A 22,651-nucleotide genomic window follows, 5' to 3' on the forward strand; every position below is an offset into this window, starting at 1 on the left:
AGAAAGATTTAGAACAGTCGCAACGAAATGTGTAAGACGAGAGATGCACACTGTGTTCAACACTAGCATGTGTTGAGTGTCAACACCTGCAGCAACACCAGCAACACCCACACTAGTCAATAATAGCCATATGCAATACTGAAGGATTCGAAGCTAGGGAATTCGACGCTGATCCTCTAGACTCTAGAGGATTCGATGCTGATCCTTTAGAGAATTCGATGCCATGACAAGGCTGCTTTCTCCAACACATTTATAAAGTCTCGAATAGGCTGCCATCTTATTTCCATCACTGATACTCATTATGGGTAAAAAAAAAAAAAAAAAACCTAATACAGCATTGCAATTACGAAATTATTAACAATTTTGTACTCTATAAATTATCATTATAGAATTATACTTATTATAATAGAATATAATTCGGGTATAACATCGCTCAGATTATTGCTCAATTATTCAAACTTCAATAATTCTAATTTTCTTGTTACTAGGATATAAATTACCAAACACTAGATAACAGCGCATATTAAATTTACATTAAATTACATAAAGGGTTATTGCGCATTTCTGGGCAAAGGGGGGAGGGGGGAAATCGGTGGGAATATTGCATCCTGTGGCGGCTCCAACAGATGTCTGCAACGGGACAATCAACTGCATGCAACCTGAGAAAGCGGCTATTGCAACTACCACCTCCACATGACCCACTACTTCAACCTCCAGCATGCGCAGAAACGCCGCATTTGCGAATTGCGTAATAAAGCGACAAATACAATAATTGAATTCTACCCAGGAAACAGCAGCTCCCAAAAGCTACATCATATATTTTGCCCCTACAAGCGGAAATAATTTCAGAGAGGATATTGAAGAGGTTGTTAAAAGATGTGAATCCATGATTACAGGGGTAGCTTGCACTTCCAGGTCTATCGTTATAGATGACAAAGTTACGCTATTATCCTTTTCTGCAAATTTACGAGGGAGGTTTGGGATGTGGGAATGTTATTGATAATATTTCCTGGGTGGGAAGTTCATCTTGCTGACCTTCAGAGGTACTGTGCTTTCATGATAACCCCGTATGAAACACGTCTCACTATTTACCTGGCATTCTTACTTGTGCAGCATATGGGAATCTTCCCATATGCTGCATAAGTGTCTCAATCTTCAACTTGTCGGTTTTTCAAACCATTCATCACATTCTTACTTGTTTTTACCTTAGCCAGATCTTGTAGACTTGGCTTATAAAGCAGCAGTCTGACCACATGAGCAAAGTGTAAATTTATTGTTGATTTAACTCCGGTACAGTTAATCTGAATATTTAAAAATTAGTGTTTTTAATACGTAATAAATACTGCAAGCAATTTTAAAGAGATTTTTCCTCTTTTTCTTTGCGAATAATTTATCTATACGAGTTACAAGTGTTTATTACACGACATTATCTGTGTATTATACACACACACAAACGTATATATAATGTCTTGCCGAATAGGTGAAACTTACGATTTTGGCTTAAATAGCGACGCTCTACTTGTCGAAAAAAGGCAAGCGAAAATTTGTGCATGCAATAATTTCGCAAAAATCATTCTGAACCTGCCGAAAAAATATATTTAATTTTGTTTGTTTATTATTAAATTATCGTAAACTTATCTAAAATATATTTAGTTGAATTAGGCTAAATTAAATTGCGCTTGTTATAATTTTAGGCAAATTTCCTAAGATTATTTTGGTACAAAATTAATTTTTTTTACATTAACATAAATGAATATATATATATATATATATATATATATATATATATATATTTATATACACAAAACAACCACTGTGAAAGAAGAGTGAAATTCCAAGTGCTTTCGTGACTACTCACATTATATAAACTTTACTGTTGAGTTTGAGGAAAATATAACTCATTGCCTTTTCTAGATGTTTTAATTATTAAGGGTAATAATGAATTCAAATTTAAAATTTACAGAAAACCTACAAGTAACTGTTCCTATGTACACCAATATTCTTCACATCAAAATAGAGTTAAACTGTCTGTTTTCTCATCAATGTTTTTGAGAGCTTTGCGTATTTGTATTCCAGAGTTCATACATGAAGAAATATCCAAAATTTATGAAATAGCTAATGATCTGAAGTACTCAAGAAACGTTATTGATAAATCTTTTAAAATTGCTAGAAATATTTTTTAAACTCCAAAAAGGGACGGATGTGTGTACAAGATTCCTTGTAAAATTTGCGATAAAGTTTATTACGGTCAAACTGGTAAAAGTCTCGAACTAAGATTAAAACAAAATAAATATAGCATTAGAACTGGACAAGATTCCAATGCTCTATTTATTCATGTAAGAGATTTTAACCATCCAATTGATTTTCAAAAAGTTGAGAAAGTTGTATCAAGCAAGTCCATGGTTGACAGGAATATAATTGAATCTTGTTTCATAAAAAGCAGTTTTGAAAATGAGTATTTCCTTTGGTTTATATAAATTAGATCCATTTATGATTAATAGAATTTGGGAAGAATTTAATAATACATTGGACAAATAATTCTTAATTCTTGGGCAGAATAGTTTGTGGGTTGCCGTGAAGGACCTGTCTAGTTGGGCCAGCGGGCCTGCTGCTGTGTTCTCTTTCTTATGAGTCGTGCGTCAGGTGTTGCTTTGTTGTGGGATGTGACGGTGAGGTGTGGTCTAGACCCTTTATATGCCTTCCTTTGATTCATTACTTTTATTGTTCCCTGATAATGTGAGTAGTCACGAAAGCGCTTGGAATTTCATTATTCTTTCACAGTGGTTGTTTTGCGCATATATATATATATATATATATATATATATATATATATATATATATATATATATATATATAAACGTATAAGAAAAAATTTTAGAAAGGACTTAATTTTAAATGAGTTCTTGTTAATTGGCCAATTTTACCTATTCGACACGACATTATATATACATTGCTTCCACAGTGCTGGTGAAGACAACAGTTACGTAGGAGTGAAGTAACACGTGGAAGCACCAGTTGTTCAAGGACAGTATGGTCTTCACTCCCCTGCAGGTATAGTAGCTTGGGGTAATTAGTGTATCCCTAATGAGTTGCCCAGAGCCTGCAACTTGTGGTACTAATCTCTTAAGGCTAGAAGATAGGTTGGAGGACATGGTTGACGACAAATTGTCAGGGGAAAAACTGAAATTTTGCTGCCATAAACTGGGAAGTTACAGAGTGCCTGGGGACTGTTGGGGTTCACTACCCCCTCCAAGGGCCAGATGTGCCACGCTGCGAAGGCTATGTAGGTCTGCGGGGTGCAACAGCCTGGTTAACCAAGTGATCAGAAAAGTTCATTCACAGACCTGTCTGCGACGCTTGAACTCCCGAACCGGCCACAGGCAGAAGACAGGTAATCAGGTTTCGTCCGAGGACACGGAGATAATGTTTTGGCAAAAAGGATGCCAGAATGCGCAGACAAATTCCTCTGTAAGGAAGCCCCGAGATACAGCTTGTTACTAGAAGCGGTAAGCCCGTAGGGGCCATCCAGAACTTGAAGAATTGGAAATAATCAGGTTTGATCATAGAGGAGGTTAGTGTTCCAGTTCTTTGGATCAAGAACCCTTCAGCATGTCAAGTCAGTACGATGGTAGCAGCAATGTTTTGGGGAGATTAACTAGTCTGCCGGGTTACACTAGTCTCACTAGACTCCCCTCCCCCCTTGTTGCCCTTTGTTGCCCTTTGTTGCACACCACCTTGAAGAATTTATTTAGTAGTACTCTCATATTTATAAACGCTTGTGTCCATAGTTTTACTCTCCTACCTCAGTCCCTCAGCTTGGGATGTCGTCAGTCCATCAATCTTAATGGTCTGAACACATCGACTTCAGGCTGAGGGGCTGATTACCTTATTTTCCTCCTTATCCTTTGACCGAGAAAGGTCAAGAGCTCTATCACACCTGTTCATGAACCCCCTGTGCGGAATATGCCTCCACCTTCGTTATCTTTGCTGTCTAGAGAGGATAGGGGGCGCTGAGAGCGTAAGTTTATCGATGTGTTCCTGGGCATTAATTAAATCTTAGGTGAATGTGTGTTTACACTTCAGTAAGGAACCAAGATTCAAACGCGAGGTCAGCCAGTTCTGAAATTATACCTGACTGTTGTATTAGGCACTCCAGTTTTGAGACACTCTGACCGCAGATTCAAACCCCACCCGTGGTATGGTTTGTTTGCAATCGTATCATTACGATTTCGTGAGTCAGTTATGAAGGTTAGTAGTGGCCACAACCGAGACACTTTTTTCAGGGCCTTCATTCGTCGGGATCGAAATCCATCCACTCCATTGAATTCTTGGGAGGCAACATTTTGCTCACTTTCGGTCGAAACATTGTGTAATGAAGGTTTGCTGATCTATACGTTTTCTACATTATTTTGTTCTAATGAACTGTTTACATTCACTTACTGGGGCTTCTCAGAACGTACTTTTTCACACGAATAATTAGTTCAGATTGTGACAACCTAAATTTACCATATTCAGAGATCTTTACTCGTAGGATATTTTTTATATTAATGTTCTTGTGTTTTTTCATGGTCAAATTACTGGCACCGGCCCGGAATATTTATGTCCAAATTACTTATTTATCTGCAATCGTACGAGTCTTAGCCACACTCTGCTGCCACTGTTAGGATGAATGTGTGTGTGTGTGTGTGTGTGTGTGTGTGTGTGTGTGTGTGTGTGTGTGTGTGTGTGTGTGTGTGTGTTTGGATTCCTCTCGACTCGTATCCCTCTTACTCTTTATACCCACTCATCACCCTCTACATTCATCTCCCTCCCCCTTCATCCCCTTATTTTCCCCCATCCCTCACCTCCCTCATCCCTCACCTCCCTCATAGAGGCCGAGGGCTTCATGATTCACTCTTCCAGATATCTAGAGAGACTCGTTCGTAAACTGTTCAGAAGTTGTTCATTTCCCAATAAACAGCAGCACCACAGACCCCCCCACCTCCTTTCTTTCCCTTCTTTCTGCTGCCGTTTCTTCTCCCGCTGTTGCTGTATTCGCTGCTGCTTCTGCAGATGCTGTTGCCGCGGTGTCGCTGCTGCAGATGCTGTTGCAGTGGTGTAGCTGTTGCTTCCCCTACTGTTATACAAATGTTGCCGTTGATCCTGGCGAAGTTACTGCAGCTGTCACTCTCGAAAAGTTTCTTCACCAAGGATATATTTCAAAATATATTTTAAGATGCTTTTTGGAGACATATTTTAAGATATATATAATGAGATATGTTTTAAGATATATACTTAAATTGTTGTCTCAATTTGCGACATTAATTTTGACTCGCTCAAAATGTCATGAAAAAAATACTTAAACATTTTATACAATTTTTTTCGTAACCCACGAATTTTTGCCTCGTCTTTCTTCCATCCTCTTCCTTTCTCACTTGCCCTTTCTTTGCTCCTCTCATCTGTTTCATACGCATCCTTCCCTTTCCTTTATTCACCTTTACGGCAGCCACTCCAACCTTGTACAATTCTCCTTATTAAATAAGGGAAGAAGGAAGGAAAAAGAGGGGGAAATAATCGAGGAGAGAGCGAGAGAGGTGGTCGAGGCAGGAGTATGGAAATAGGAAGGAATAGAGATGAAAGGAAGGAGGGGGGATAATGATGGAAGGAGCGTGGAGAGGGAGAGAGACGAAGGATGGTAAGGAGGGAAAGATGAAGGAAGGAAAAGAGAAGTTAAGGTGAGAGGGAGGAATGGAGGATGATGGTGAAGGGGGATGAATGGAGGATGAGTGAGAGACAGGGAGGAATGGAAGATAAGGGATCGGGGATGATGGAAGGATAGACGAGGATGACAGAGGGAGGGAGAGAGGGGTGGAGGAAGTTGATGGAGGGGGAGGGGGGAGGAAGGGGATGCAGAAGAGGTGCTCCTCCCCAGGTAAGATTTAGGTGAGACATAAAACACATGATGATAGAGGGGGATGGAGAGTTAATGTTGGAGAGCACAGCCATGATTACATGGAAATGGCAGGTTGGTGTTGGGGTGGTGGGGGGGGAGGTGCTCACGGCACCCACACCCCTACCTCCCCTCCCTTCTTCACCAATACCTCCTTTTCCCCCTCCCTCCTTACTCTTCTAATCCCTCCCCCTTCCTTTCTCCAGTAACTACCTCCACAACCTCTCAAGCTTCCCCCCCTCCCTCAACAACCCATCCCTTGCACGGCCTTCCCTCTCACAACATCCCCCTCTCTAACTATCCCATCCACAACCCTTCCCTCCATGAACACCTCTTCCCTTAACCTCTCCCCCCGAAACCCCCAACCTTCCCCTCCACGACCCCCAACCTTGCCCTCCACGACCCCCAACCTTGCCCTCCACGACCTACCTGTCCCGAACTTTCCCCTCCACGACCTCCTTCACCCCTCAACCCTACCCTTATCCACTACCCATATCTCTCCTCTCTTTTCTGGCTAAAATAACACTTCCCCTTCTGTAAATATTATTCCTCTCTTATTTGTCGACGTTTCTTTCTCCTATACAACCTTCTGTTTACCTTATGTGAACCTCAGAATCATAGTTGATGTTGTCACAACCATGTGGGGCGGGTTGAATGATAGCTCTAGGCCTTTCTTGTTGCAGTCAACAAATCAGGAACTTGCAGTGTTTCAGAAATGAGTACGAAGTCTAAGGTCTTCTTGTTGTATAAGGCAAGCGAAAATTTGTGTATGCAATAATTTCTCAAAAATCATTCTGAACCTATCGAAAAAAAATATATTTCATTGTATTTGTTTATTATTGAATAAATGTAAACTTATCTAAAATATATTTAGTTGGATTAGGTTAAATTAAATTATGCTCGTAATAACGTTAGGTAAGTTTTCGAAGTTGCTTTTGGTATAAAATTATTTTTTACATTAACATAAATGAAAAAATATCTTTAATCGTATTAGAGAAAATTTTAGAAAGAACTTAATTTTAAATGAGTTCTTGCTAACTGACCAATATTACCTATTCGGCACGACTTTATATATATATATATATATCTAGGTAGTAGGTTGGTAAACAGCAACCGCCCAGGGAGGTACTACCGTCCTGCCAAGTGAGTGTAAAACGAAAGCCTGTAATTGTTTTACATGATGGTAGGATTGCTGGTGTCCTTTTTTCTGTCTCATAAACATGAAAAGTTTCAGGTACGTCTTGCTACTACTACTTACACTTAGGTCACACTACACATACATGTACAAGCATATATATATATATATATATATATATATATATATATATATATATATATATATATATATATATATATATATATATATATATATATATATATATACACCCCTCTGGGTTTTCTTCTATTTTCTTACTAGTTCTTGTTCTTGTTTATCGCCTCTTATCTCCATGGGGAAGTGGAACAGAATTCTTCCTCCGTAAGCTATGCGTGTTGTAAGAGGCGACTAAAATGCCAGGAGCAAGGGGCTAGTAACCCCTTCTCCTGTATAAATTACTAAATTTAAAAAGAGAAACTTTCGTTTTTCTTTTTGGGCCACCCTGCCTTGGTGGGATACGGCCGGTTTGTTGAAAAAAAAAAAAAAATATATAATATATATATATATTATATATAATATATATATATATATATATATATATATATATATATATATATATATATATATATATATATGCACCGCAAAAGCTGACTTTCTTTACGTAAAAAAAATGATCTAAGTAATAAATTCGATCAAATTGTTTAATATTGATTTTGATATATGTATTTTAGTATCCATGGACTGTCGGGGAGCACCTTGGCAACCGTCTCGGATTTCTAAAATTGCTCAAGGTAGACTTCCTCAAGGTAGGTTTCTTGATGCTGACGAGGGGCTCTTGATCCAAGAAACTGAACTTGTCCTCCCCATTCTTTGATTGAACCTGATTATCTCCCATTCCCCAAGAGCTTACTGATCCCCTACAGGTTTAATGCTTCACCCTAAATATAATAATGATCAAGACTGACACAGTAAGAAACCCGCTCACTGACTTGTCAGTCTAGACACCTCGGAGGTTCAACATCATTTATGTAAGTGGAAAATAATTCGTTTATCATTTATCAGTCTCATCTCACAATAGACAAGCCGCCAGAATCAGCCAGTCAGTTTTCCAGAAAGCCTTCACCTACAAAAGTGAGCCTTGCGCTTGAGCGATCACGTGAATATGAGAAGTCAATCACGCCTTTTATCAAGGTCAGAAGAATGATATCTCACACTTCTGCCATCCTGTGTGCTACACGCCATCTCCACCCACCCTTACTACTCACCTGCTCTTAACCTACCGGACGCAAGCACACACGCATGCGCGCACATATGCGTTCACATGCGTGTGTGCATGCGCGCGCGAGAGAGCGTGCGTTCGTGTGTGTGTGTGTGTGTGTGTGTGTGTGTGTATTGTAACCACTAACAAGTGGTATTTAATCAATAACAAACTGCGGCTAGCGTGGGGATCGAACCCGTGTTGTTTCAGCCCGCCTCGTGGGAAGAGAGCGAAAATTCAGGACGCTCTAATCCACTGGACATGGGTTCGATCCCCAGGCTAGCCGCAGTTTGCTATTGATTAAATACCACTCTTTCGTGGTTACAATATGTGTACTGCTTGTGGAGGCTAGTACACCATACATTGAGTAAAATGAAATTAGCTCTAAGGCAACCACACCATCGTATGTCCTCGCAACATGAAGTAAGCCTAGTTCGTTAGGCTCATGTCGTTTGTAGGATTGTATGGTCCAGTGGTTTAGAGCGTCGTGAATATTCGCTCTCTTCCCACGATGCGGGCTAAAACAGCCCGGGTTCGTGTGTGTGTGTGTGTGTGTGTGTGTGTGTGTGTGTGTGTGTATATATATATATATATATATGTCGTGCCGAATATGTAAAACTGGTCAGTTAGCAAGAACTCATTTAAAATTAAGTCCTTTCTAAAATTTTCTCTTATACGTTTAAATATACATTTTTTTCATTAATGTTGATGTAAAAATTTATAACTTTGCACCAAAAGGAACTTAGAAAACTTACCTAACCTTATTATAACAAGAACAATTTATTTTAGCCTAACCTAACTAAATATTTTTTAGATTTGTTTACAATAATTTAATACTAAACAAACACAGTGAAATATATTTTTTTCGTTAGGTTCAGAATGATTTTGGCGAAATTATTGCATACACAGATTTTCACTTGCCCTATATGGCAAGATGAGCGTTGCTATTTAAGCCAAGATGGCAAGTTCTGCCTATTCGGCACGACATATATATATATGTATATATATATATATATATATATATATATATATATATATATATATATATATATATATATATATATATATGTCGTGCCGAATATGTAAAACTGGTCAATTAGCAAGAACTCATTTAAAATTAAATCCTTTCAAAAATTTTCTCTTATACGTTTGAAGATATATTTTTTTCATTAATGATAATGTAAAAAAAAATTATTTTGCACCAAAGGAATCTTAGAAAACTTACCTAACCTTATTATAACAAGAACAATTTATTTTAGCCTTACCCAACTAAATATATTTTAGATTTGTTTACAGTAATTTAATACTAAACAAACACAGTGAAATATATTTTTTTCGTTAGGTTCAGAATGATTTTGGCGAAATTATTGCATACACAAAATTTCACTTGTCCTATATGGCAAGATGAACGTTGCTATTTAAGCCAAGATCGCAAGTTCTGCCTATTCGGCACGACATATATATATATATATATATATATATATATATATATATATATATATATATATATATATATATATATATATATATATAATATATATAATATATATAATATATATATATATATACACACACACACACTCAGTGGCCATTTTATTAAGTACAACTGCTCGATAATACATAATAAGTCATCACTTGGCAGCCCCTCAATGTCTAAAAGCATGTAGACATGGTGAAGTTCAGTTCAGATTGAACAACAGAATATAATCTTAAGTGAACCGTGGAATGATTGTTGGTGCCAGACAGACTGCCTGGTTTGAGTATCTCAAACTGGAGATCTGGGATATTTTTTAACGTACAACAGTCTCTAGAGTCTATAGAGAATGGTTTGAAAAACACACAAACTCCCGTGAGCGGCCTTGTTAATGAGAGAGGTCAGAGGAGAATGGCCAAATGGGTTCAAGGCGACAAGAGGGCGACGGTGACTCAATCACAAATTACAATTATGAAATGCAAAAGACCATCTCAGACGCACAACACGTCGAACCTTGAAGTGGATGGCGTACACAAGCAGGAAACCTCACCGGGTTCTTCTCCAGTTAGCTGAGAACAGGAAACTGATGCAACAGGGGGCACAGGCTCGCCGAAACTGGACAGTTAAAGATTGGAAAAACGTCGCCTGGTTTGACGAATCGCGATTTCTGCTGGTAAATGCAGATGGTAGGGTCAGAATTTGCGTAAACCTTTGCGATGTGGTGGAACGAGATATGTGCAGCCATCAACTGCGTGATGCTGTCATGTCAACATGGACCAGGATCTCTCTGAAATGTTTCTAGCACCTTGATGAATCTATACCACGAATAATTCAGGCTGTTCTGGGGGGGGGGGCAAAGGAAAGCCCTACCCAGTACTAAAGGGTGTACCTAATAAACTGGGCACTCATTGTACACACACACACACACACACACACAGACACACACACACACACACACACATACACACACACACACACACACACACACACACACACACACACAAATGCATACATGCTTTTGAAACACACTAGTGTCTTCAGCTCGCAGCTCATAGTAAATAAAAGAAAAAACAGAACTACGTCTTTTTAAGCATTAGTAAGACAATCCAGAAGAAACGGCTTAAATAATAGAATATTTTTAAGAATGTGATTGATGAGAAACTTGCATCAGACAAATCTAGAAGGAAAGAGAGAGAGAGAGACAGGGCTGATAATTTCCACTTAAATCCAGCCAGTCGCTCGGGTTGGTGGGTCCGCTTGTTTCCGCAGTACATCGTTAAACAATTTGATGTCCTTTACGAAACTGGTGATTAGCATTTCGAGTGGCATAAAACACTGTTGAGATTTTAATCTTTTTCCCACAGTTGTCGGTGATTATCTTTAACTAAAAAAAAATTAACAAGCAGACACTTCCTCCCAGAGAATTACGGTAATGATCGACTAACAGAATGAATCTTGACTTACCCACTATTTGAGAATGGGTAGGGGGAGGGGGGGATGGGAGGGCAGGAGGGGTTGGAGAGAGAGAGGGAGAGAGGGGGAGGGGTGACGGATGGAGGGTTGGAAGCGTGGGAGAGGGGGAGAGAGAGAGAGAAGCACAGAAGCAGGCAAGCAAACTAGCAAGCAAGCAGAGACAGATAATCAGATACAAACACGCAGATTCAAGCACACAGATTCAGAGCCAGCTGCTAACCGGCCAGCCAGCTAGCTAATCAGCCAGCCAGCTAGCTAACCAGCCAGCCAGCTAGCTAACCGGCCAGCTAGCTAACCAGCCAGCTAGCTAACCAGCCAGCTAGCTAGCTAACCAGCCAGCTAGCTAGCTAACCAGCCAGCTAGCTAGCTAACCAGCCAGCTAGCTAGCTAACCAGCCAGCTAGCTAGCTAACCAGCCAGCTAGCTAGCTAACCAGCGCTATCTGAAGTTCAACGTAAAATGACCAACAGCCCGAATGAACTGGTCATCATATAATGAAGACTCAAGAGAAATTTTACCATTGCTCTTGACGGGCAAAATAGCGCTACCACAACAGCCCTTGACGCAAACTTAGACCCGAGAGCGTCGATGGGATAATTATCAGTGAACGGGTGAGGGTTCGAACCCATGACAGGCGAGTCCGAAAACTCTCCTAATGCATTCTGCAATTTGTTTGCATTCATATTATTGCGATATCATGTGCCATAATGAAATGATTGTCATGTCAGGTTAAGTCACCGAGATGTCGACGTGGGTTTTAGCAGGACCTTCCCTTCCCACCCCACTGATAATGTCGCTTAAAATCCCCTAGTTATGATCCTAGTGTAAAGCATTAGGAGCTCTATTATAGTATATAAACAATGAGAGGGACTGAGGGGAAGATTATTTAATATTCAAGACAGACAATGAGGGGAAGATCATATTTCAGACTGATAAGATTTCCCGTCTACAGCACAGTATATGTACTGTATTATAATTGTTGGTGAAGGTAATATTTACCTCATTAAGAACTGGTGAGTCTCTCTCTGTCTCTCTCTCTCTCTCTCTCTCTTTCTCTCTCTCTCTCTCTCTCTCTCTCTATCTCTCTCTCTCTCTATCTCTCTCTCTTTCTCTCTGGTAAGACAATAGATTCTTAAATTATAAAATAGATGAGAATTATTCGTATATCTAATCCTATTGATTTTTGAATTGTTAGTCGAATAACTATTTTGAATAAACGCAGGAAAAGGATTAGTTCGCGGCCCATTATCCTTTGAATAGTATCTAATATATAGGCAAACAACGCAAGACATTTTACAGCTTATTAAAAATTTGCCAATGAATACTAGATGACGTTTCGGTCTTTTCTGTACCTCAAGTTTCCACATTTTGTAATTTAATTGAGAAATGTTTTAGCTACGGTACTGTGACTTTCATTCTTCAGTGTAAATCATGGTTGGTCTCGCTATATATTTTTTTAAATTTCCTTCATTTAACAAGGAAATTTAACGTGTAGAGTTAGTCTGGCAGCATCTCAGTGTAATCGGTAGCGTGTCTTCTCACGATTAAATGGCGGAGCCTCCATCACTCCTTGTTCGGATTGTCCCACACGGGTTTAACTCTTAATATTAAAGCATTAAGTAAATATTTAACATAACGAGAGACTTGAAGTTATAATTCGAGGTTTTTCAGAGAGCTGTCCTAAGCGTTAATCTGGGGAAGCGCGAAATCCGTACTAGTTATATAGTGCTCCTGTTCTTTAGATCAAGAGCCCTTCTCCAGCATTAAGGCAGACACCCACCCCTTTGAAGAAAGCTGGAGAAAAACTATAAGATCATCGGTGGTATGGTGCTCAACTCCCGTCTTAGGGTTCTAATTCACTGTAAAACTCTTTCACGAGGATTTCTTAATACAAGTCGAGAGCTCTTGATTCGGGTAATTAAACCTGCTATTCGCTGTCTCGAATTTAATCTGATCACCCTCTTTCCTCTGATTGGCACGACAGTGAGTGGGTAATTAGAGTAGTTTTTATTTAAGCCATCATTGTCCTCTGTAGGTGATTTAAACACTACGTGTAATAGATCCGCAATACGGGTTGTGTGGTGGTGATAGTGGTGGAATATTATGTGCACTCCCTCTCGTCTCCAACCCTCATTATCACCTTCACCTTCTGTCATTATCGTCATTACTGTCACCTGTATCATCATCATCAGAAACAAGACTGTTCACAGTGCCTGCACCCCGGGCTGGGGAGTCTGCGTGGTGTCATCTCCGGCTGGAACACCCTCACTTAACTGCACCTAATAACACTTCAGAATGGAAGAGAAGAAATTATGTCCCAGATTGTTTCTGTCACTACTGCAACATTTCACCCAGAGGTGGATTTTATCTAGCATGAAATAAAGATACACAGCCTAATAAGGTAAATGAGCACACTGAGGTGGAGCTCAAAAGAGGTCACAGGAGAGCTCAGATGTGGGAGGCAGGAAAAGCTCCAGAAATGAAGGCAGGGAAGAAAGCTGAGGGATGATGCCACGGATGAGCGTCAATTTTAATATAAGAATCGTGGATGGTGTCAGTGATGCGTTCAGCCAGGTATGTGAATAAGAAAATACAGGTTATGCCATTTTATTATGAAGACGTTTCGCCCACCGGGGACAATGCAGTAACCTGTTTTGTGTGTTGTTTACATACTGTCGATATATTCTTCCATTATATTATCATGGGTTCAGCCAGCACGTATATTTCACTGTTCAGTGATAAAGCACAAAATACTGACAGAAATTGATAGGTTGCACAGAAGGGCTATTTAAGAGGCGGTAAAAAGGTACGCAAGAGCACAGCTGAAAGCTAAAAACATAAATGAATCACAGTTAAGTTGGGAAGTTTCCTTAGCCTCAGAGTGGTCAGTTTGTGAAGCGAACTGGAAAGCCAGGCGCAAGAAGCAGGGTCCTTTGACAGCTTTTCAAAAAAAAAAAAAAGTATGACAGGGCCCAGTAGTGGGCAGTTTGAGAGCCGAAGCCAGAGGCTGAGAATCGTCTCTTAGAACCACAAATAAGTAAATAGGTCAGGAGCTGTGACTCGACCCCAGCAACCACAAATAGTGAGTGCAAATAGGTGAAAAAAAACACACACACACACACACACACACACACACACACACACACACACACACAGACACACACACACACACCACACACACCACACACACCACACACACCACACACACCACACACACCACACACACACACAAACCACACACACACACACACCACACACACACACACACACACACACACACGAGAGGCGTAAATAGCTTTAAAGTTAAAAATTAATAAGCAAATAATACCACAAGCACTTCTAAGTTCAAGAATATACTTCAGGTGTTAGAGACAAATTAAAATAATTACCCCTCGGTGTGTGCAAAAACTGAAGTAATCTGAATTAAACTAGTGAACAGGTATCATCCATCTCTCTAATAGACCGCTGTACACGCTTTTATATTTCCATGTGATAGTCAATTATACTTGGTAAGTAAGTAGCGCAGTTTATTCTCAGAAAATTAAAAAACATATATTTAAAAAAAGTGTGATTTTATGTTTAACAAACACAAATGCTACACATTTTTAAAAAATTATGTTTCTAGTTGAGACTTTGAGAGATTTTGCTCCCAGGTGGTACCGGTGGAGCTCTACATTGGTACCCTCTTCCGGGAGAGTTTTTTAGTGCAGGTGACGGATTCTTGATCCAGAGAATTGGACTTGCCTTCCCCTTCCTTGAGCCTGAAGACCTTCATAGTTGTGATGTGACCCCGGTACGCATTTAGCACTTCCCCTTAATAAAATAAATACATTGGTACTACAGAGAGCAACGACTCTAAATTTAATATCGAGCGAGACATTACTACTGCAGCATTTCCCTCTTTAAAAGAGTGTAAATGACTCGGTTGATTTGGCAGAAACAACGAATTACACATCCCGTGATTTCAAGTCTTGAAAATCTTTAAAATGCGACTTCTGGCACAGCAAAATAACACAGACTTTGATTATATACTTTAGCGCTCCCCACCACCCATACGAACTGTTCCTCTCTTATACTCTCCACCCTCTGATCAAGCATATTAAACGTTTTAGCATGCCTTATCCTGCAGCGCTGTATAACCCTTGTGGGTTTAGCGCTTAGTAGTTATAATTGCTCCTTGCAAATGTTCGGCAACTGTGACAAAATCTTAGCTAAAATATTCTTTTCACACACCAGTTTTTGCAGGTTAAGAGGTGCTATCCTATCTTAATGCATTTCAAAGGCCAGCTCTAAGGTATGCTGCCACCCCCAGGATGCGACCCACAACAGTCGATTGACACCCGCGTACCTACTTACTGCTAGGTGAACAGGGACAGCAGGTATAAGGCAACATATTCAACGTTTCCACCTGCTTAATGTAGTACAGAAAGTATATGTGAACGGTTCTTTAAAAATTAGTTTGACAGATGTGACCATGGAGTAACAATACATAAAATTGGAGAATAAGGAATAAAGAGTTAAATGAATATAAAATTTCCTGACAACATACAATGAGTGGTCTTAAATCAAATAAAATCATGTACAAATGCGGGAAAAAGTTGAATCCCTGAGGGTAGTGTCCTCACAGCAGCAGACAGGAACCACAGTTTTTGTCATCATTTGTTAGCGTTACCAAAGTTAGCATGCAAATTGTGGCTGGAAAAAGTAGGGAACACACACACCGTGTAGCGGTAAGGTCTTCCAGTGGGAAACACAATGGTACCAAGTAAAAATATAATAAATTCTATCTCCTGGGCTATAAAAAGGATACCCCTCAAGGGAGGCTCCTTGACGCTGGTGAGGGGCTCTTGATCTACGGAATTGGATCTGTGCTCCAGTTCCCTGAATTAAGCCTAAATACCTTCCCCCCTCCCCCCCCACAGACGCTGTACAATCCTACGGGTTTAGCGCTTCCCCATGTTTATAATATGAAAAAGATAAAACTTGACTCACTCTGGATTTTTCGTAAAAGGAAAAGAGGATCAAAGATATATAATTGTTGGTAGTAATAATATTGGATTCCCTAAAATGTAAAATACTGAATAAACCAGATTTACATTCTGCCAATAAAAATATAAGATGGATGATGAGAATTTAAGCTGTACAGAATGTAGAAGTTGTGAAGTATTTGTACACGTTTTAATACTTATATATATATATATATATATATATATATATATATATATATATATATATATATATATATACATACATATACAGTGGACCCCCGGTTAACGATATTTTTTTACTCCAGAAGTATGTTCAGGTGCCAGTACTGACCGAATTTGTTCCCATAAGAAATATTATGAAGTAGATTAGTCCATTTCAGACCCCCAAACAAACACGTACAAACGCACTTACATAAATACACTTACATAATTGGTCGCATTCGGAGGTAATCGTTATGCGGGGGTCCACTGTATATATATATTATTATATATTATGTCGTGCCGAATATGTAAAACTGGTCAATTAGCAAGAACTCGTTTAAAAATAAGTACTTTCTAAAATTTTCTCTTATACGTTTGAAGATATCTTTTTTTTCATTAATTTTAGTGTAAAAAATTTTAATTTTGCTCCAAAAGAATCTTAGAAAACTTACCTAACCTTATTATAACAAGAACAATTTATTTTAGCCTAACCCAACTAAATATATTTTAGATTTGTTTACAGTAATTTAATACTAAACAAACACAGTGAAATATATTTTTTTCGTTAGGTTCAGAATGATTTTGGCGAAATTATTGCATACACAAATTTTCGCTTGTCCTATATGGCAAGATGAGCGTTGCTATTTAAGCCAAAATCGCAAGTTCTGCCTATTCGGCACGACATATATATATATTCGTGCCGAGTAGGTAAAACTGGTCAATTAGCAAGAACTCATTGAAAATTAAGTCCTTTCTAAGATTTTCTTTTATACTTTTAAACATTTTTTTTTCATTTATTTTAATGTAAAAATTAATAATTTTGTACCAAAAGAACCTTGGAAAACTTACCTAACCTTATTATAACAATCCCAATTTAATTTAGCCTACTCCAACTAAATATGTTTTAGATAAGTTTACAATAATTTAATAATAAATACAATGAAATATATTTTTTCCGTTAGGTTCAGAATGATTTTTTCGAAATTACTGCATACAAAAATTTTCGCTTGCCGTATTCGGCAAGAAAAGCGTTGCTATTTAAGCCAATATCGCAAGTTTTACCTATTTGGCACGATATATATACATATAAGTGTAATGAACACTTGTCAGTGCTCATTAATATCCTACATGGAGGCAGAAAAACAGGCGATTAAATGTTCTACTAAATAGGATCCCAGAAAGGGGGTCAAAATATATGTATATACATATACACTCGTACACATACAGCTGAAACCCCCCTAAAATTCAAGTAATTACGCGAACATACACGGAAAAGATGTTCCTTCGGTTACTATTATAATCAAAAAGAAACGCTAAACCACAAGGGCTATACGGCGCTGCAATGTTCCTTCGAGAAGTTAAAATAGTTCTCATCATTTAAAAGAGTTATTTTTTTTTCCTGAAATAGTATGGAGGTAAAAACCTTCGTAATATTTTCTGCCAGCTCTCCGGAACACAACTTAGTTATTTTATCTGAGAATACACGAAGAAAAAATTGAAAGGTTAAATTATGACCCTTAACTGCTCACAATATAAAGCAGTAAATGATTGATATAACAAATTTAAGTAAAACTATTAGGGACTTTTAGAGAAAACTATTTCGAGTCTAAACCGATGTTAGTAATTTAGTAGTATTGCTGGAACCGAGGTTCAAGAGATGAGTAGAAACCACAAAACCGCGGCTGCAACAATTCAAAGTTAGCCCACAATTTGGAGATGAAATTTTAGATGACAATTTCGATATATCATAACTATTAGCAAATTACAGGATTTCCTAGACCGAAAACCGCAGGTTTCTGAATACCAGACAGGCAACGTCATGGTGAAAACTGTAGGCATGTGAACTACATGCAACAACAGCACTGATGATCGAACTGTCATCAAGTAAGCATGGCTCTGGCCAAGCTGTTAGAGTAGGAACGCTCTTGAAGCCTGAAAAATGGTGGGGCCCCACTTATACAGCGCCATGTTCCACGTTTTCGTTGGCTTTCAACCGAGCCATTGTTCCACTCGCCGGTGATTTCGCCGGCGGGTGAAACATAATGAACAACGGCTCACTTTGAAGCAAACGAAAACATGGAACACCGAATAAAAGGTGCTGTATATGCGGGGCCCTCCTGTTTATAAATTACCCTTTCAAATGGGACCAAAGCATCGTCCCTAAAGAGCCACAGAAAAAAACATCTGCCTTCATATCATCAAACATTCTCAAAATTTCGTTTCAACAAAACTGAAAAAGTAATTAATCTCTTAAAAAAATAATCGATCATCTGAGCCTAATCAAAATGACGTAAATAATTTTTAAGAATCTCTCCTTCTATGTGTTGTTCAAAAATTATTAGGCCTATATTCACAAGAAAGTGATAAACGACACATGAGGCCCACGTAGTGCCTCCGGAACGAGAAGTCATCATGGTTGGTTTAAAGAAGGGAAGGATAAGCCCAGTCTCTAAAGCCAGCCTTAACACGCCCATCTTGAAGGTGTTCTGCCAGTGATCAACTTCCTCAAGGGTTACATTGTGCAATACTACAATAGAACACATATTAGATTTCTGTATCAAATATATTTGACAGAAAAAGCATAATTTGATTATTTAAAATTGTTGATTATCATTAATTATTTTCATTTCTATCATTTAATCAACAGTTTTAAGGTAACCCGTAATGGAAGTAGAGCGACTGAGGAATGAAAAGCAGTCAAGACTGATCCAAGAAAGGGAAGGACAAAACCATTTCCTTGAATCAAGAGCCCTCCAGCAACAAGGAACTTACTTCCCTTGAGTGGGTTATTAAAAATACACGAGAGAGAGAGAGAGAGAGAGAGAGAGAGGCCGGTAATGCATTCTCTCACCCCTTACCTGTGGTATCCGGCCTAACCGGTTCTGTGAGCGTAACCGGGGGGCAGGAGCAGGCAGGCACGTACTGGTGTTAATAAGATATACAAACCGGTATTGCTGTACGCTGTGAAGTTGACTTTTATTTCCGGTTTAAAGAAAAAAGATGGCCAGATGTTCTCTGCGGGGGGGGGGGGAAAGGAGGGCGATAAGAAAGAGAGAGGAGGCAACACATGAGAAAGATGACAAGGAGGCAAAGAATAAAGAAGTCACGATACCGCGGCTGGAATAATTCACTAAAAAGTCGTGTTTAGGAGAGGAACTTTATGACAAAGTTTCGACCTGGACCACTGTGGCTTAACCATTGGGGCTTGACAATGGTCCAGAACGGTGCGAAACGTCGTCGTAAGGTTCTTTCCCAAGAGTAGGTTTGTGGTGAAGGAGACAGAGGTATATGAGAGAGAAGGCATAAAGGATGAGATATGAATAGGTTAGGTGTGTTAGAGAGTTAAGTAACAGGACCAGGCAAGAGGAAATACGTAGTAGGTAAGGAGGGAACATAAGGGGTAAAATGGATAGGTAAGGGAGAAAGGGAGGGGGGAAGGGAATGTAGAGGGTGGGAGTAGGTGAGGGGTAGTGGATAAAGAGGGGCAATAACTCACTTCACACAGGTTGGTTATGCACTTTATGGCAATTATGTGTCGTAAATTGAACATAAACGATGTGGGTTGACTACTGGATTTTGCATGTGTGCAGAGAGCCGTGTTGTGACGCTTTCCTGTCTCTGTACGAATGAATGAGGCGTTGTGTGTGTGTGTGTGTGTGTTTGTTTTGGAGGGAGAGTCGAGCGTCAGCTCCTGGCTCTGAACGAATGAATGGGGCTGTTCACCGATTTGTGGATCCAAGGACCGATTCACAGCTCATGGCCCCGCCTCTTCTCTAGCCGCTACTAGGTCCACTCTCTCCGTGTGTGTGTGTGTGTGTGTGTGTGGGGGGGGGTACGCCTGTGTGTGAGTACGCCTGTGTGTGAGTACGCCTGTGTGTGAGTACACCTGTGAGTGAGTACGCCTGTTTGAGTACGCCTGTGTGTGAATTGGTTATTAATAAAATAACCTATACACAATAACACGAACATCCCATCTACACTACTTCTTGCGTAACTTAATGTCTTCACAACCTCCCAGCTTATAACACAAATAAAGCCTTCATATCTACTTATATAAATTCACAGTTACCACATCTCTTGTTCTGTCTTCATCGAAGACATTCCCACTAGAACTTGCTTTATTCACACTGGTTTTGATAAGGTGCGGACACTACCACTGCCGCAAATTTCAATTTTGATTCGACATGTTATGAAACACTTTCACCGACCATGGATTTCAAAAGCTGTTTTGAATTGAACTGGAATAGCGTAAGTTCTTCTTTATTTACATGATTTTTCTTGTGGCATTTTGTTTTATAGTAATTGTCATCTCTCTCTCTCATAGTAAACGATATCTCTCTTATAGTAATCGCCATCTCTCTCTTATAGTAATCGCCATCTCTCTCTTATAGTAATCGCCATCTCTCTCTTTTATAGTAATCGCCATATCTCTCATAGTAATCGCCATCTCTCTTATAGTAATCGCCACCTCTCTCTTATAGTAATCGCCATCTCTCTCTCTTATAGTAATCGCCATCTCTCTCTTATAGTAATCGCCATCTCTCTCTCTTACAGTAATCGCCATCTCTCTCTCTTACAGTAATCGCCATCTCTCTCTTATAGTAATCGCCATCTCTCTCTTATAGTAATCGCCATCTCTCTCTTTTATAGTAATCGCCATCTCTCTTATAGTAATCGCCATCTCTCATAGTAATCGCCATCTCTCTCTTTTATAGTAATCGCCATATCTCTCATAGTAATCGCCATCTCTCTTATAGTAATCGCCACCTCTCTCTTATAGTAATCGCCATCTCTCTCTCTTATAGTAATCGCCATCTCTCTCTCTTATAGTAATCGCCATCTCTCTCTTTTATAGTAATCGCCATCTCTCTTATAGTAATCGCCATCTCTCTCTTATAGTAATCGCCATCTCTCTCTTTTATAGTAATCGCCATATCTCTCATAGTAATCGCCATCTCTTATAGTAATCGCCACCTCTCTCTTATAGTAATCGCCATCTCTCTCTCTTATAGTAATCGCCATCTCTCTCTCTTATAGTAATCGCCATCTCTCTCTTATAGTAATCGCCATCTCTCTCTTATAGTAATCGCCATCTCTCTCTCTTACAGTAATCGCCATCTCTCTCTTATAGTAATCACCATCTCTCTCTCTTATAGTAATCGCTATCTCTTATAGTAATCGATATCTCTTATAATCGCCATCTCTCTTATAGTAATCGCCATCTTATAGCAATCGCTATCTCTCTTATAATCGCCATATCTCTTATAGTAATCGCCATCTCTCTCTCTTATAGTAATCGCCATCTCTCTCTCTTATAGTAATCGCCATCTCTCTCTCTCATAGTAATCGATATCTCTCTTATAGTAATCGCCATCTCTCTCTCTTATAGTAATCGCCATCTCTCTCTCTTATAGTAATCGCCATCTCTCTCTCTTATAGTAATCGCTATCTCTTATAGTAATCGATATCTCTTATAATCGCCATATCTCTTATAGTAATCGCCATCTCTCTTATAGTAATCGCCATCTTATAGCAATCGCTATCTCTTATAATCGCCATATCTCTTATAGTAATCGCCATATCTTTTATAGTAATCGCCATATCTTTTATAGTAATCGCCATATCTTTTATAGTAATCGCCATATCTTTTATAGTAATCGCCATATCTCTTACAAACTAGAATTTCATTGGGCCTATATTTTCACTGCCACCCATTTCCATTAACTTATAATTAGTATAATTTAATTACATCATCCAATTTTATGTGCTGAGTTTATCAAGTCTCCTGGAAAATGTATCATCGACAAACATATTCACATAATTATTTAATTCTACTGGAAGTTTATTTACATAAATTCTAAATATAATTAGGGCGAAAATTAACATAAGTGTGGCTTCCCCAACACTTTCCGTAGAGAGCTGCATGTGAATTGTTGCTCTTACTAGTCCTCTCTTATTCGAAACAAGGCGGCTTCCTGCTATTACTCTACTGGTTAATTGTATGAGGAGTATTGAAAACCGAACCGGCTGCCTTGCAATTGCTGGCTCGTAATTGTACTGGCGTAACTGAACCTATTCGGCCCGAGACACACACACACACACACACACACACACACACACACACACACACACACACACACACACACACACTACATATATACATACATATATGTGTGTGTATATATATATATATATATATATATATATATATATATATATATATATATATATAT

Source organism: Cherax quadricarinatus, chromosome 56 (genome assembly GCF_038502225.1).
Source record: "Cherax quadricarinatus isolate ZL_2023a chromosome 56, ASM3850222v1, whole genome shotgun sequence".
Taxonomy (NCBI): Eukaryota; Metazoa; Arthropoda; class Malacostraca; order Decapoda; family Parastacidae; genus Cherax; species Cherax quadricarinatus.